Consider the following 17,228-nt stretch of genomic DNA (forward strand, 5'->3'; position numbering starts at 1 on the left):
AGTCATAAGATAAGACTGTATCTTATAGGGACTGTGCAGCCATTGAAGGTTTATATGCAGGAATAGTAAATAAAAGGTAATACTTCTGGAAAATCAGAGCTCAGCTAGGCTACTTGGAGAAAATACACCAGCACACATAAATTCCTATTTTCCACCAATTTATTGGTCATGAAATTTCATTCCTTATGCTCTTCTGTTTACACAGACACATATTCTCCTGTCTGACAGCCTTGAGTTGCCAAAATTTATTAAGAGTAGCAAACCTGGGCCAAAATTAAACCAGACATTTTATTTTATGTGTTATTTCCAAAACTTCATTTTCAGTTTCCAAATATCAAGTAATGCCCTCTGGCCATCCTGCTTGCTTCATTTTCTTCTTGTTATCTCTTTTCAGAGAGGTCCAATGTAGCCAGGTTACCAGTGAAGAATCCTGATTGCACTTTTACACGTGACATTGAGAGCTCCCAATTTCAGTGATAATATTTCACTCTTTGTAATGTTGGGTTTATTTTGTTCTCTCATGAGCTTATTCAAATTCAGGTCCTCAGAGTCTGTCTTTGAAAACTGTTTATTCCAGCCTCCACTGTCTTCAATATACATTTTCATGTATTTATTTTTATTGTATAAAAATTATTATCATGTATATATTGTTCATCAGCATAGTAATTTTCAATTTTTTATACAATTTTTATTGTATAAAAATTATTATTATCATGTATATATTGTTCATCAGCATAGTAATTTTCCTCAACCTGGCTTGCTAGTTTCCCATTTCCATAGTCACTACCAACAAATTCAAGCATTCTTTAACCGCTTAAATGCTTAAGGGTAGTGCTGCTCTTACCATTGGACTCCTCTTGGAAAATTACTGGACTTTGGGCTCAAATGACTCATGGGATGTTGGCACTGAGAGGAGCCTTAGAAATTGTCTAGTCCAGTCCCCTGTTCAGATAGTTAGAGAAGTGATATCCAACTGGGTAAGTGTCTCCACCAAGGCCAAACAGCCAGTGAGCTGTCACAGTAGGACCACGGTCTTTATCTGCTGATTTCCATTTCCAAGGTCTCTGCATGACCCTTTTTAAAAGGTCTTTCCAGTAATAGAGCTCATTGGAATGTGGCTCAAGGTAGTATTTGCTATGTGGGAGTGAATTCTACTTCACAGACTATGTGGTAGATTCTGGAGTGGTAGGTTTCTGCTTCCTGTGTGTTTCTTAACATTGCTGGTTTTTGGCCTTGCCGAGACGATGCCTTTGCATTTCTTGGGACTGGGTGTGATGACAGTAGAACTGATACCTAGCTGAACACCTGAGAAGGAAATGTCATTGCTGTCACAGCCTCCTTCTAGATCAGGCACAGGCACAGGCTCCCAAGGGTGGCCAACTCACAGCCCCCATATGCAAGAATATTACCAGACAGCAGATGGTAGCTTTGTCCATATTTCTATGGTCTTTTAAAGAGCAATGAGAGCAACTCTGGGGTAGCTCAGTCAGTTATGCATCTGACTCTTGATTTTGGCTCAAGTCATGATCTCAGGGTTGTGAGAATGAGCCCCGTGTTGGGCTCCTCACTCAGTAGGGAGTCTGCTTGAGATTCCCTCTCTCCCTCTCCCTCTGCCTCTCTCCTCCCTGCATGTTGGTTATCTCTCTCTCTCTCTCTCTCTTAAATAAATAAATAAATCTTTAAAAGAAAAAAAAGATCAATAATTGTTGCTCAAACTAGAAGGCAGGAAGCAAATTCTCGTGTTCTCCTGAGGACAAAGCCTCCCATTGCTCAGCCATTTGCAGGACTGAAGATGAGAGGCGTCTGTGTACAGGATATCAGGGCACAGCTCAGAGGCAGTTAAATGAACAGCCAGACAAAGCCCATCTGTGCTGACTCAGTGGGAAGGCGGGAGTAAGCCTCCTGGGCTAGAGTGAGGTGAGCGCTCCAACCCTGCCCTCTGTTGACCGGACTTATGGGTGGGCACTGAGGATTAGGAGGTGTGAATGGATGAACATACAGAATTAGCCCTCAGCTTTCCCAAAGGGGAGGAATAGATCTTGGCAGAAATAATTCCATTCAAGTGCTACAGAACAAACAGAGAAAATTAATGAGAGAAGTCAGAAAAATAGTGCAGATTTCCGCTAACGTGGAAATGTAGCCAAGACACAATGAGGTTTCAGTAGAACCAAATCAGTAGATTGGGCAGAATCTGTAGACTTTAGAAATCTAATTTTAAAAGACATTGAAGAAAACATTTTCACTACAAGAAATAGAAATCCAACCTTAATCTAGCCGTAAGCTAAAAAGGAATCTATTGGCTAGTGCACCTAAGAAGTTCTGGTGCTGTACTGCTTTAGGCCAGCTAAATTTAAGTATTCTGTGAATGGTTTCAGAAAATGGACTCTTCTTCCAAGACTTGGCTTTGATTTCTGCAGCCTTGCTTTCATTCACTGAAGGATTGTCTTTACATGGTGGGAAAGATTACCGTTTTAATCATGAATGTTCTAATCATTCATAATCTCGTAAGGGAAGGGACCATCTCTGCCTCCAAGCATCCATTCCATCCCCCCAGAAGTTCTCCTGTAGGTAAACAGACCTCACTTGTCCAGCTTCTGTGGGAGAAGCAACCGCCCACCTCCTGCTGGCTCCATCCTTACCCCACAAAGTGGGGATGGGTGGGTCCCATAGGAAAGGTTCCGAAGAGGGCACATAGGAGCCACAGCTGCCTGTTACAGAGACCCCCTGCAGAGACCCCCATCTCCCAGCAGGAGAAACAACTCAGAAAGCCCATGGGAGCTTCCTGGATGTAGAAGAGGGGGTTCCTCAGAGTGCAGAGTCTCTGAAAACCAAGGAGAGAAAGACTCCAACTGGCATTAGATTTGCTAGAGGGATCCAGAAGCAAAGATGATTGTTCTGCTTGCCTCTTGCACTGCATGAGGCTGAACTCCTCATCACCCCTCACAAGTCTGTGGAGGAAGCTGAGAAATGATGACAGGTCTTTAACTGCCTTGAAACATCCTCCCTCCCAATCCCTTCACACCGTCACTCAGCATTATGTTCACTCTGTGCTTGGTCTCTGGGTCTCTCTCTCTCTCCCTGTCTCTCTCTCTGTCCCTCTTTGTCCCCACTTCCTCTCCCCTCCTCCTCTCTCTCTTTAAAATAGCCTTTTGAAAACAATGTACAATAGGACCACTGGGGCGGACAATTACTTTCCATCTACTTTTACTTAGAGCTGTTTTCACCATAATTGTTGGTGAGATGAAATACTGACCTTTCCATGTTGAGAAAATTAAAAGTGCCTCGAGGGTCAGAAAATATAATCCCCGAAATACCAGCTGCAGGGAGAATGCCCACATCAAGTGACTCCTCCCTTCCTGACACCACCACATGTAATTCTCTCATTTTCCCAGCAGAACAGATCTCCCACCCATTCTCATTATCTTCAAAGACGCCAACAATGGGACCCCTTAGCCCAGAAGGCCCGCAGTGGCCAACCATTTCTTACAAACAAACAATAGTGAGGAGTTCTTTTCCCTGAGACAATATCTACACGACCACATGCATTAGCAGAGAAAAGGTCACTTTTTCCCAGAAATGGTGCACAAATAAGATAGAGGTAGATTTTGCTTTTGATTGTTAATTCTGCACTTGATGTTTACATGTAGACATGACAATGAACCACAAAACCATAATTATTAGGTGAGTGAAGTTCATAAGTGGTCTTGAGACACATGTTTCCCTAACCATACATAGAATTAAACTACTAATGTCAATGTCTAATACATAATGTGCCCATCAGAGGAAACCAGCAAAACATTGACAGGCCGGTTATAAATACGTATTGAAAGGTACACTACTATACACATAGGTACAGAGATCCATATACATAGCCACACGGGATCAGAAATTCCCAGATGTTACTTCAGTGAGGAACGGTTCCTGTGTTTACAAGTTTAATTTTATCTGTGACTAATCCCCCTCCCTTATATGAAATGGGGCAAAAATGAGCCAATTTATGTCCATACCAAACCTTAGATTTTAATTAGAAACTTTAGAAAGATGCACTGTGGTAGGAAAACCCATTTGGAGTGCGTTAAGGCATAGAGAAGTGCATATTTTCTACTCTATGTAGAAATCATGGTATGTAAATATTTCTTGTTTTTTAAGATTTTATTTATTTATTTGACAGAGAGAGAGAGATCACAAGTAGGCAGAAAGTCAGGCAGAGAGAGAGAGGGAAGCAGGCTCCCCGCTGAGCAGAGAGCCTGATGTGGGGCTCGATCCCAAGACCTTGAGATCATGACCTGAGCCGAAGGCAGAGGCTTAACCCACTGAGCCACCCAGGCGCCCCTTTAAATCTTTCTTAGTTGGAAGAGCTTGTAAATTCTAATACATACCTTTCAGGCTAAGGTTCCTACTCAGACTGTGCTCTACTGCCCCCTCTCTCAGACCTGCTGTCGCTCCCCGCCTTTCTTTCCCCAGAGCAGGTAGTGTGAGTTATTGGCATGTGGGTCTGTGCTGTGCATGAACTCAGTGACTTTGCTCAGCGCCGCTTCTCTCAGGAAGAGCATGCTCATCAAGTCTCCCCTTCTCCTGAATATGCTGCAAGACGTCACTCAAGCACACCTCCACACTGAGCATGGAGTCCACTTGGGATTATCTCTCTGTCTCCCTCTTCCCCTCCCCCCCCAACCCTCTCATGGTCTTTCTTTAAAAAATAAATAAATAATAAAGTCTTTAAATAACTAAATACAATCATAACCAGGTGAGGTGGTAGATATGTTCATTGGCTCCGTGACTCATCTCACAATATACAGGTATCTGAAAACATCACGTTGTATGCCTTAAACACATACGACTGTTTATTTGTCATGTTTTCCTCAATAAAGCTTAGGGGAAAAAACAATATGTATTTATGGTCTCACTATCTTGGTGGACCAGGTGTCCAGACACAGGTTTGCTGGGTTCTCGAGCTTCAGGGTCTCTCACAAGGTCCTCCAGAAGCTGAGCTGGAGAGTGGGCCACTTCCCACCTCCCTCATGCAGTGGGCATAGCCCAGTCATAGCCGGCTGCTGGACTGAGGGCCTCTGTTCCTCTCTGGCAGTCGGCTGGAACGTGACTTCTGTTCATGTCACATGGGTTTCTCATCAAAGCAAGCAAGCCTAGGAGGTGAGAGAGAGTGACAAGACCGAAGTCACATGCTTTTATAACTGAATCTTAGAAGGGACATCCGTCGCTTTTGCTATATTTGTTTCTTAGGTGGTGGTCACTAAACCCAACCCACACTTGAGGGGAAGCAGTCACATAAGGGTGTGAATACTGGGAAGTGGGGATTCTTAGGAGCCATGTCTTGGCTTCACGTTAAAAATCACCCAGGAAACTTTTTAATATGTTGATATTTTCTGGCTTCTGGTAGGGATTTGGGGTTCTGCTCTCACTTCTTGGAACAAGTTTAACCCAAGTGTAGGTCAGCTGGAGGTGTCAAGAATACCTGGGGCATTGTGGAAAGGGAGGAAGAGGATGGCAATACAACTGGTTGAAGAAGATACGTTAAAAGGAAACTACATTGCACCTCCTGTAACACTTAATGTAGGGACGAAGAGCTCAGCCTGGCCTCCCCTCCAGCTTCTCTGACCTCGCTCACATTCCTGGTCAGCTGTATGGCTTGTGCTGTTGTGTGTGGACAGAAGGCAGTATGGTGCAATCAAAAGACCACCAGAAAAAAAGGGTTCAAGGTTTTCTGCAGGAAATGAGGAGCTCAAAACACTAGAGAATTCCTCAAGGATTTAGAGATGTGGAAACTAGATTGTGATCTGAGAATGAATTCTAAATAGTTTGAAGATCACTTCCAGGCTCTCTGGGTTGGGGATTAAATTCTGAGCCCAAAGTGGCTTAGGCAGCTATGAAATCTTCTATCTTCAGGTGGAGTTGCCCGGGAATGTGGAGAGAGATTTGGCAGGAAAGGGGTCATCAGTGGGCATCCGAGTTGAGTTTATCATATGATTCCGTATTTATATGTATCAGGATTTTATGAACAGAAATATGGCATCTACATACACAGCTTCCATTACAGTCTCACTGTATGGTGACTTTAGTCCCCCATCATTCTGAAGAAAGCCAACCTCCTGGACCTTTTGGGTTGATCCTCATTCAACAAGATGTGGCTGATCTTGAAAGCAGGGTAGTCTATGAGTGGTCTGCCAGAATGATTGAAGGATTCTCATGGTTTTTTAATGCTCACGTTGTGCTTGTGGTCAGGCCCCTTGGGGAGCTCATGGATCTGTGATCTGGTCTGCATCTTTGGAATCAAGCTACACTTGCATGGCGCTGACCCAGCACCTGTTTAGGGCCAGGCCTGAGTCTGACAAGGCTAGAAGGTCATGCAAGAAGCTATGTGGAGTGACATAATAAAGCAGGACAGACCTGTAAAGAGGAAGAGGGACAAGTGTGGAAGACGAATACCTTTTCAGAGAGTTAACTAGCTATCAGGGTAATGCTTCTCTTTTCCAGAAATATTTAAAAACAGCAGTTTCTTTAACAGCCAAGTGATTAGACAGTAAGAGTTTAGAAAGAATTATGAATTGTTTTAAAGGGAAACATCAGCACTTCAGATGGGCTCGGTGATGCAGAAATAATGGCAAACTAGAAATGCACGTTATTACTAATTTTCTTTGTTTCGTTTGTTAATTTCCCCTATTATAGGATCTGTCTTTTGGTACCCACTGAGAGATGGCTCCAAATAATATTTTTAGATTATTTCATTATTCAGTGTTATTTACCTTGCCAATTGCGCAGATCTAAACAGCAAGGAATTAGAATGACAAAGATGGATTATTTGTACTTTGCTAATTGCATCTCTTTAATCTCTATGGAATTTAAATATGATTAAATGAACCCTTTACATAAATTAACAAGCAGCATGAAAGAAATTAATATCTCCGTTACTATTCACATTGGTTTAACTTTCCTTTGAATATTATATTATAAAGTTAGTCGAGACTGCAGAGTGACTGAGCAAAAGTCTCCCATTCAAATCTCTACATGGGCTTTATTCTCTTTTCAGAATCAAAATACATCACGGAATAAGTAGGAAAACTTGGGGATTTTTGGCAAAATGTCTGCACGTTGCTAACGAGAAACACCGTAAATATGGGCAGTTGCAGGTACGATGTGAATCCAGTAACAGCTGTTTTCAGTGGGAATTCGATGCTAAAAACCGAAGGTTTGACTTGGCTTTGGTGCTAATGGCTGCCTGATCAGAGACAAGCAAACTGACCTGAATCTGGAAAAAGGGTAGTTGAACTGTGCAGTTATCTAAAAAGTTTAATTGATCTCTAGAGATGCAAATTCACAGAGATATTAAATATTCAAAATCCCTACTTTTGGACATGAAAGGTTTTTTTTTTTCATTTTCTAAATTTAAATTTAATTAGCCAACATGTAATACATGACGTTCATGAAACCAAATGAACTGGAGTTAAGACCGTCCTCTCAATCTCTCTCTCATCAACTCACGATATACTTATTACCTGTCTCCTATGGATAGGGTTGTGGGTCCCCTGTTAATAAATTAGTTTGCCTCTGGCAAACCATTATCCACCACCTGATGAGAAATTTTTTCCAGAAAGTGTTAGCTGAATTTGATTTTGCAATTACTTATGGTAAAGAATTCTTTATTTTAAGCAAACTGAAATAGAAGCTCCCAGTTATCAAAAATAAGTGGAGTTTAGGGGCACCTGGGCAGCTCAGTTGGTTGAGCATCTGACTCTTGGTTTTAGCTCAGGTCTTGATCTCAAGGGTGGTGGGATCCAGTCCCGCAATGGGCTCCACTCCCAGAGTAGAATCTGCTTGAGATTCTGTCTCCTACCCTCTCCCTCCCCCTCTGCTTCTCCCTCCACTTATGTTCTCTCTCTCTCTCTCTCAAGTAAACAAATAAAATCTTAAAAAAAAATAAAGAAGTGGAGTTTAGACTACAAACATACCTGACTATAAAAGGGAAGGTTTCCATAGCTGACACAAGATAATAATTTCTTATTTTAAGAAGTAAGGTTTTTACTCTGAGCTTTATATGCAGAAACTGGTGGGGTTTCTAAATTTGGAGTATTATCTACTGGAGACTCTCTGGAGTATCAGGCCCTCTAGAAGTGGGACCAGACATGGATAATGGGGAGTTTTACTATGCAGCCAAGGTCAAGCAAGAACTGTCATCCTGAACTCATCCCCAAATGATCTTCCTGTCAGCCAACTGGCTACTCAGACAAAAGCAAATTGGGACAGGTATCCATGCTAACTCACCAGTGATGGTGATGATCTCATTGTTTCCCCTCTCCATAATTACTTGTACCTTGGTATGGAACCTGTACAACCAGCGAAGTCTACCGTCACTAAGTATAATTTCAGGTAATTCATTTTTTTTCATTCTTATATGTCCTTGCAGAAATCATGCATGAGGAAGTATTTTGATCCAAAGTATGCTAGTGAATCAAATAGGAAGCTCGGTTTTCATAATGACCAGAGGAGAACTTAAGGACAGCAACCAGTCTCTCAGTTAAGAACGGAAAACGTGGGGTACCTGGGTGGCTCAGTTGGTTAAGTGTCTGCCTTTGGCTCAGGTCATGGTCCTAGGGTCCTGGGATGGAGCCTCTCGTTGTGCTTCTGTTCAGTGGGGAGCCTGCTTCTCCCTCTCCCTCTCCCTCTCCCTCTGCCTGCTTGTGCTCTCTCTGTGTTACACAAATAAATAAAATCTTTTTTTTTTTTTTTAAAGAGGGGGGATCCTCAGGCCTAATCTTCTTATTTTTGAAATCTAATGTTTTCCTAAAAAAATGTCTGGACAGCCTCCATAGGTGCCATGCCGTGAATGGGAGGGCATGCACATCCGGAGGTGAGCTCATACCGTTCTGCACCTCTCTTGGGGTTAAAGAGGTTTTTATTGACTGAGCAGAAAATTACCTCTGTTACCCATTAAATGGCAGGAGGCTTTCACTTGAGAAGTCTCCTACATGGGAAAATTTGCAGGACTAAATTTTGTTTGGGCCCAAGAAGAGTGAATTCTCAGCATAAATTCCCTCGGTGCAAAAAAGAACAACCTAGGAAGAATGATTTCTTACCTAATTGTGACACAGGTTCTCCCTACTGGCCCATGTCCCTTGAACCTGTCAGAATGTAGTATAAAATGTTCATCGATTTTCAGCTTGATTTTGGAACTAAACTGAAGGGTATAAAGATGGGTAAAGACACATGATTGTACTGTAGGGAACAAGACAAAAAAAGAAGGTGGTAGAACTGGAGTTAGTAATGGGATAATAATATGGATGCGAAGGCCTGAGTGTTTTTAAACACCTGGCAGATAGCCAGACTCAATGGGATGTCAAATGCCAAGACAGCCCACCTGCTTGACTTTCTCTTTTAAATTCATGGGAACTACTTACTCAGGGTTCTTACCTGCAAGCAATACAAATCTACTGGCTAATTTAAGCAGACAGAACTGGTCAAAAGAATGTAAGTAGATCACTGTCTCTCCAGGAAAATCAGAAACTTAAACCAGAAGCTCCCCACCAAGGACAGTGGACCACAGTTGTGGCCAGTACTGGTCTGGTGAGGAGCCACACCCACAGATGCCACCCAGGCTCCTTCTAGAATCGCTGTTGGTTTTGCTTTTGGAAATGGAGTGTGCTTCTCTCACTATCTCTGCCACTTACTGGAGTGAACTCTGCCTGTCTTCTTCTCATTATCTGGCTTCCATTCTAAGTCTGTACCTGATGGATGAGCCAAGGCCAAGGCCTAGTGTTTTCAGTGCCCACAGTTGGAGGGGAGTGCCACAAGTTCAAGTAGTGAACACAAGGATTATTCAAGGAGTGGCACAGTTCCCCAACCCCAGAGAATGTTCTCCCCAGTTCTGAGCACAAGAAATTCTCTTACCCCCCAGCGTCACTCCAGGTGGGGTCTACAGACAGGTGCCCATCTGTGAACCAACTGTGTGACCAAATGACAAAGAGACAAGTATGAACATTGGGAGGAGGCTTTCAGAAACATTTTACACAGCTGTTTAGGCTTGGGTCTTATATACCTTTATCCCATTTTTATTTCATTTTCCTAGTAATTCACTTGTATTAGTGTGCTGAAGTACTCATCTGTGATAGATTGGAAACAAAAAACTGGCATTTTAACAATAGGGAATTTAAAAAGCACTACTCCTTACCATATAATTACTTTGGTTTGTAATATATGCTGAGTAAAATAAATTCTGAAACATGGAGGCCAAAGGAAGTTTTATATTTTCATTGAATAATAAAAAATAATGTACTGAGTATTTAACATAATCTTTCTGCCTCTGTCTACTGTATACTACCCCATGAGACTGGTACTAGCTCTCTCTCCCTTTTTTTTAAAAAATATTTTATTTATTTGTTTGACAGACAGAGATCACAAGTAGGCAGAGAGGAAGACAGAGAGAGAGAGGGGGAAACAGGCTCCCCGCCAAGCAGAGAGCCCGATGCGGGGCTTGATCCCAGGACCCTGAGACCATGACCTGAGCTGAAGGCAGAGGCTTAACCCACTGAGTCACCCAGGAGCCCCTGGTACTATTTGTCTTCCCATTTTACAGATGAGAAAATGAATCAACACAGAGATAAGTAATTTTCGCATGGAGCCCATTTCCAGAAATTCCATTCTTATCCACCAGATCACACTACCTTCTTGTATGGACCCCCCCCCTACATAGGGCAGCCCAGAGGAAACTTACTAATATTACTCACTCACTGTCCAAAGTTGTTTTTAAAGCTCAGATTCTTTAACCAGATGCACTATTTTTCTGAGTAAGGCAAAAACCATTCTTTAAAAAAACAACGGTTCACAATATAGATGACTTAATAGTTTTGTGGGACTTGTTTCCCAATTTGAGCTAGTTTGTTTTTTAAGCCTTTTACTTTTCTGCAGAGATCATAGAATTCCCTCTACCAATGACAAGTAACTCTTCACAGAGACTCAAATTCTCTCATCTGAAAGTGTAGCTACCGAGATTAAGCTCCCACAAGATGACGACCAATGTGTTCACCACGGCCATCTAGCGCACCCACCATCTAGCCCTACCGATCATCAGTGACCCACCAGAGACAAAAATATCAGTGCCTGAGGGGTCAGGGCCAGAAATCGCCTAAGACCCTCTTAGGGGACCCAACCCAGGCTGGTGTCAGACTTGCCTGAGGTGTGCTCACAGGAGGCAGGAAATCTCTACTCTTGATTACAAGGGTCAGAGCGGCTCCCCCATTCCTCAGAAGCAGCCAAGATTTCTACAAAACTCATTTCAGACCTGACAGAAGTCACTATTCAGATCCAGAAATACATCAGTGCTTCGAGGCAGGGGATGTGAACAATGAATCTTGTGAAGTCAAATGGCCTTTAAAGCAGTAAACACAATCTCTTCTCCGTCTATTCCCCTTTGGAAGGAAACCTTTTCTTATGGGCACAGAACTAGTTCTTCTTCCTTGATCAAACCCCTAGGCTAAGCTGAGGTGAGACTATTAAGTTTGCAGAGCAGAGAAAGCACAAGCGTGGGATCACCAGGCAAGGTGATTTTTTATTTTTTTGATGCCTAATATAGCTCCAATTTCAGAAATGCATATTGAAAAATAATGTAGGATATGTTTAGCAAAATACGTATTAGAAACGAAATGATATACTGATATGTCAGTCCAGCCATTTAAAAAAATAAATCACTGAAGTAAGACCTAGCCTGCTTTCTTCATCTCAGACACATTGTCATGAATTATCCTGTCTTTTAAGACGGTGGCTGATTCTCAACAGTTGAAAAAGTCTTCATTGTGATTAAAACCATCATTTTCACATTTATCATTCATATGCTAGGGTGTGGTCTTTAAACATTTGCAGTAAGATAGGAAGATTTTTTTTAAGATTTTATTTATTTATTTGACAGACAGAGATCACAAGTAGGCAAAGAGGCAGGCAGAGGGAGAGGGGGAAGCAGGCTCCCTGCTGAGCAGAGAGCCCGATGTGGGGCTTGATGTGGAGTTCGATCCCAGGACCCTGAGATCATGACCTGACCAAAGGCAGAGGCTTAACCCACTGAGCCACCCAGGCGCCCCAACAGGAGGATATTTTTTAACCTACACTTTCAGTGTTGGCATAACTGCCATCTTGGCATGAGTGCTGACTGAGAGCATGGTGACAGGACAGGGAATTCAGAAGAATGCACATTCCCAAGCACTCTATCCTTGACAAGACCGTTTTAAGGTTTGATTTGTTTTTGTTTAGTTTTTGGGGTTTCCCAGAAGAGAAAATTCTACTAATTTTCTTCAGTCTTATTGAAAATAGAATATGAGATAGGCAATGGTTTCTCAGCCTGTGTATGGAAGAGTTTTTATTCACCAAACAAGGTTTCTCCCACACATTGGTTTGTCATTACAAGTTGTAGGCATAACAATTTTTAGTGTTGGAAGAAATGGGTCTTATAACCTCAAATGGAGCATTAGGAACTGACCATTTTACAGGTGGTGAGACAGGCATCCTTTTTATTGGAAAGATCTGGCAGCAAGTCCAAAATGTGGTCTTGGGAATATTCCCTTAGGTCCTAGATCAATGTTGGCCAAATTACCACTTGGCCATGCAGCTTCAGTGAACATCTGGAGACAATTTTTCAGAGGGTGGCAGAGGACAAGAGTATGTGGCTGGGGCCTTAAAATGAATTAACATCATAATACCCATCTATTTCTGACAAACTATTCCAACTAAAGATAATCTGCTTATAGATATCAAACTGGGGGCACCTGGGTGACTCAGTCAGTGAAACATCTACCTTTAGCTCAGGTCCCAACCCCAGGGTCCTGGGATTGAACCCAGTGTCAGACTTGCTGCTCAGTGAGGAGCCTGCTTCTCCCAACCCTTTGTAGCTCCCCTTGCTTATGCTTACCTTCTCTCTGTCAAATAAATAAATAAAATCCTTTACATAGATAGATATATAGATAACAAACTATTCCCCAAAATGTATAATGTAGATTCAAGTATAGTTAACTGCCTAATAATGCTTATGGAATTATTTTTGTACAAAAAAAAAAAAAGGAGGGGTAATCACTTGTCTGACTAATTGCATTAATCTTGATTATATTTTGTTGTTGAAATGAACAAACAAAAGTAGACTAAAAGGGAAAAACACAATTTGCTCACAAGTTAAATCAATATAGATAGCTAAAAATATCAAATTCAGGATATTAGTGGAAAAAAGACAGTTTTCTGAATCAGGAATTCCATTGGTATAAAAGTCTTATTTCATTAGGGACACTTTCACCATTTAAATTACATGAATCTAACAGATTCTTGTAGAAAGGGAAAAGTGGTGGGATTCAAAATTAAACAGCCCTCCCAAAATAATGTGGATGGAAACTTGTAATAAGTTCTGTATGAGTGTGTTTACCTTTTTAGAAAAATTCAGTCTACCAATGAATGATGGTTCATTGGCCACTGACTGCTGTGAAACAAATTTCCCCAAGACAGGATGGCTTAAAACAATAGCTTTTGTCATGTCAGAACGTGTGTGGGTCAGGAATCAGGCCCAGCCTAGCTGTGCCATGTGGCAATGCATCACTTCCCCAGTCAAGTGCGGAGATGACTGTAGCCCAGCTGACACCCCGTGCTGTCTGTTGAGTGATGCTCACCTACATGGTTGTTGGCAAGAATCAGTTCCTTGCCGTTTGGTGGACCGAGGACCCACCTCTTCACAAGCTATTAGCTAGAGGCCTCCCTCGTGCTCTTGCCCCTTGGGCCTCTCCACAGGTCAGCTCACACGTGGCAACCTCTTCATTTGAGTGGGGAGTGAGAGCGTGCAGTAAGACAGAGGTCAGCATCCTTTGTCATCTAACCTTGGAAGTGACATCTTACCACTTCTCCCAGATTTCATTTTTTTAGAAGCACATGACTAGGTCCATTCTACCCTTAGGAGGCGGTGATTACATGAGTAGGTAACTAAAAGGAGGTGAGATCATTGAGACCCATGTCAGAAAGCACCTACCACACACAGTGATCAGTTTCTACTTTAATGGTGGCAAAATGAAAGGTGGAAGATCAAAGATCTATTTAGGTTCTCAAATTTTGCCTCCAAAATGTTAAAAATATACAAATCTTCCCTCTAGGACCTAATTCAATTTCTATGACCATATGTATATCCAGAACTAGACAAGTAAACGGTACCTGTTATCATTAGTCATACTTTGAAATATGACAGTTTCTGGTTTAAAATGTATATAAAAAAGGAGATCGAGAAGATCGAGAAGGGAGAGGGAAATCGACTCAGGCAAACAACCAGAATGTTCTGTATTAAAGGCAGCCAGATATGTTGTGTCTGTGTTTCTCTTTCTACAAATCAATTGGAAGAATGATGAAGAAAGAATTCTGAGCTCTGTGTATTTGTGATCGTGTGCAGACATGCACTTATATGTGTGCATTTGCACACCCTCACAGTGAGAGCACATTCAGAGGAAAGGACCCATGTCCTGGTGGGTGGCCTCGCATGTTTACCTAGCTCCTTTCTCACGATGGCAATAAAACTGGGCACAGGAACTTTTTTAAGTTGATGAAGCCTAAATTAGTTGTCTCCACAAGGCATTTCCTTTCTCTGAACTATGCTATTTTCTTTTTTTCCTGCAAAAAGCAATCCTAGCGTATACTACTTAACAAATCTCCCCAGTTATACTTAGTCTTCAAATGGAGGCTAATGTCAGTTTTGCCTGCTTTGCCCCTTCATTATACTGGTTGTCAGATGACCGGCCTGCCAGTAGGGCTTTTCACCCCATAAACCAAGGATCTTCCACTTCCTTAATTATCAGGGTACAAATGCTAATGCACACAGACAAGGGGAAATCCTTTTCTCATAAAGTCTGACAAAACTTTGGAATCTACATGTGTGTTTGCTCTTGTGTGTGTGTGTGTGTGTGTGTGCGCGCACTTGTGTGTACATGAGGATGTGTACGCCTGTGGTCACAGCACGCATTTTCCGAGAGCCGTCGCTCAGAAAGCATCCTTGCTGATCTAATGATTACACTCTCCTCAACGTGATTTACACAGAGATTTCTTTGCACTGAGCAAGCTCGCCGTGGCTCACCTTCAATTACAAAAAAAAAAACAAAAACCCAAACTGTGTTTTGTTTTGCTTTGAGCTGGAAAGAGGAAAAAGAAAAAAACTTAACAATTCAAGAGACAGATAAATTGCTTTTTCTAAACAAAGACTCATTGCATTTATAAACGCAGGTCTCCCATAATTTTTAAAAATCGTTTATATGTGGCGGTGAGCCTTATAAACAGTACAGACTTGTCAGGACTCTGGTTTTGCCCAATTAAAGGACTGAACCCGACAAGACCACCAATTGTTCTGTTGTGTTTTGGAAGCTTGGTCCAAGTTTACATTTCCAGCCAGTGCGTCACCCCTTCTGTTTATGACAGCACAAAAGAGCCAGCTCTGGGAATTTCTTGAAGGGAAGTCATGGCAGTGTGCATTGTCACCGAGAAGGAGAGTGGAGGAGGACAACAGAGCAACATGTGGAAGTGAAAACAGAAGAAGGGATGGTCCCTCTTGGCTTCGCATTTAAATCCCAAATTGGATTCCCCTACATATCAGAAGTGAAAATATTTTCAGTGTTTGGACATATGTCGGAATTGCCACATGGAGATTTAAGTCTGAGAAAGTACAACAACATCAACCATTTGCACAGCTGTTGTTGGAAATGGCTCCAAACCATCCTGATACAAATACTGACCATGTGCACTTCGTTTGGGGGTGTCCCTGAACACAGCGAGTCAGTGAGTCCCTTACTAAACACACTTTTGTGAGAGTAACTCAGTCAAGATGGTTGTAACTCTGCAATCTACTTTATCATTATGCATAAAATGGCTTTTTTGTGGGAATCAGAAAGTATCACATGTAGTTATTTTGGGGAACTCAAGAGGATTGACTGTGTGTTAGCGTCTGTGGAATTATTTTAAATATGTATGTCCTTTTCCAGTAGAAAGGGAAGGAAATGTGAATCTTAAAAAAAGAAAAAATGGTAACTTATTCTGGGATTCTTTGTGCCCTAAAGGCTGTCACGTGCTTCCACTCAGTGTCCACCTGGTCTGGGCACCTGGAACCTGACTCTTTAGTTAAGCCTTCTCACATCTGACATAATGGTACCACAAGCTCTAGATGTTCCTGAACTCTTCTCCTCAATCAGAATGCCCTGGCTGGACAATCTGAGAGTCCAATTAAGGAGATTTCATAGTAACTAACTTATATTACATTACCATCCAAGAACTTATCAGTAACTATTAATTTTGCCTTCCAGATTGCGTTTAACTGCTTATTGTAACCCACCTATAAAATCTACCTAAAATGCTATTACCAAGCTTCCAAAACACAGCAGAACAACTGGTGGTCTTGCTCCCAGAAGCCACTGAGTTCTTTCCCTCCATGATTTTAATCTTTGTATGGGGACTTTTGTTTTGTTTTGTTTTTTTATGGTGATGTTTTTAAACCATTGAGTTCTTAAGAGAACCACCTGGTCAGGTTTGTAAGAAAGCTTCTAGGAGATGAGGGTAAGTGATGTAAACCGTATCTTACTTTCAGTGCCTACTCTGCCACTTATGGGCAAATATCTCTGCATGTCATGAAAAATGGCAAAATTAGTCTTTATCATCCCAAAGCCTAGAGCAGAGTTCAGGCAATAATAAAGAGCCTTCCCCCCATGAGAGTTTCTTCTTTGTTCATGTCTATAAGACTACCTGGACTTGTCTCTCTACATCCTGGACAGGCATGGAAAATCCAGTGGGACAAACAAACAGAAAAAAAGGGTGGGAGGAGGAGACATTAATAACCTCCAAGAGACATTGAATGCTGTAAAGCACTGTGACATTTCCCAACAGCTGACTACAAGCCAATGCAAACACTCCCTTTTGTGTTTCAGTGGTTAGAGATTAACATGCTGAGAGTTTATTCTTCTCCTCAGTGAGTAGCCGTCCATCCTTCTTAATGTACCCCCAAACAGCCCTACCAGGGATTAAGATAAGATTCTTCTTGTCTGATTTATCAGGAGGCTTGCACATAACTTCTAATCATCTTCATCACTGAAAAGCAAAAGCTCATGTTTCTTAGAAAATCTTTGAGCCACAGATTTTTTGTAATAAACCAAAGTGAGGGAATGCAGGAGCATCAGTGGTATTTCTTAGAGCGAAAGCAACAGAAGCTGTGGATGGCTAGAATCAGCTGA

At 41.9% G+C, this 17,228-nt stretch overlaps 1 protein-coding gene across 2 annotated transcripts in view; it reads left to right on the forward strand.

Moving 5' to 3' along the window:
• FBXL7 (F-box and leucine rich repeat protein 7) overlaps window positions 1–17,228 on the forward strand; it is a 366,015-nt gene that overhangs the window by 312,470 nt on the left and 36,317 nt on the right. The window lies entirely within an intron of this gene.

The sequence above is a fragment of the Lontra canadensis genome, unplaced genomic scaffold (genome assembly GCF_010015895.1).
Source record: "Lontra canadensis isolate GAN:19392208 unplaced genomic scaffold, GSC_riverotter_1.0 scaffold22, whole genome shotgun sequence".
Classification (NCBI taxonomy): Eukaryota; Metazoa; Chordata; class Mammalia; order Carnivora; family Mustelidae; genus Lontra; species Lontra canadensis.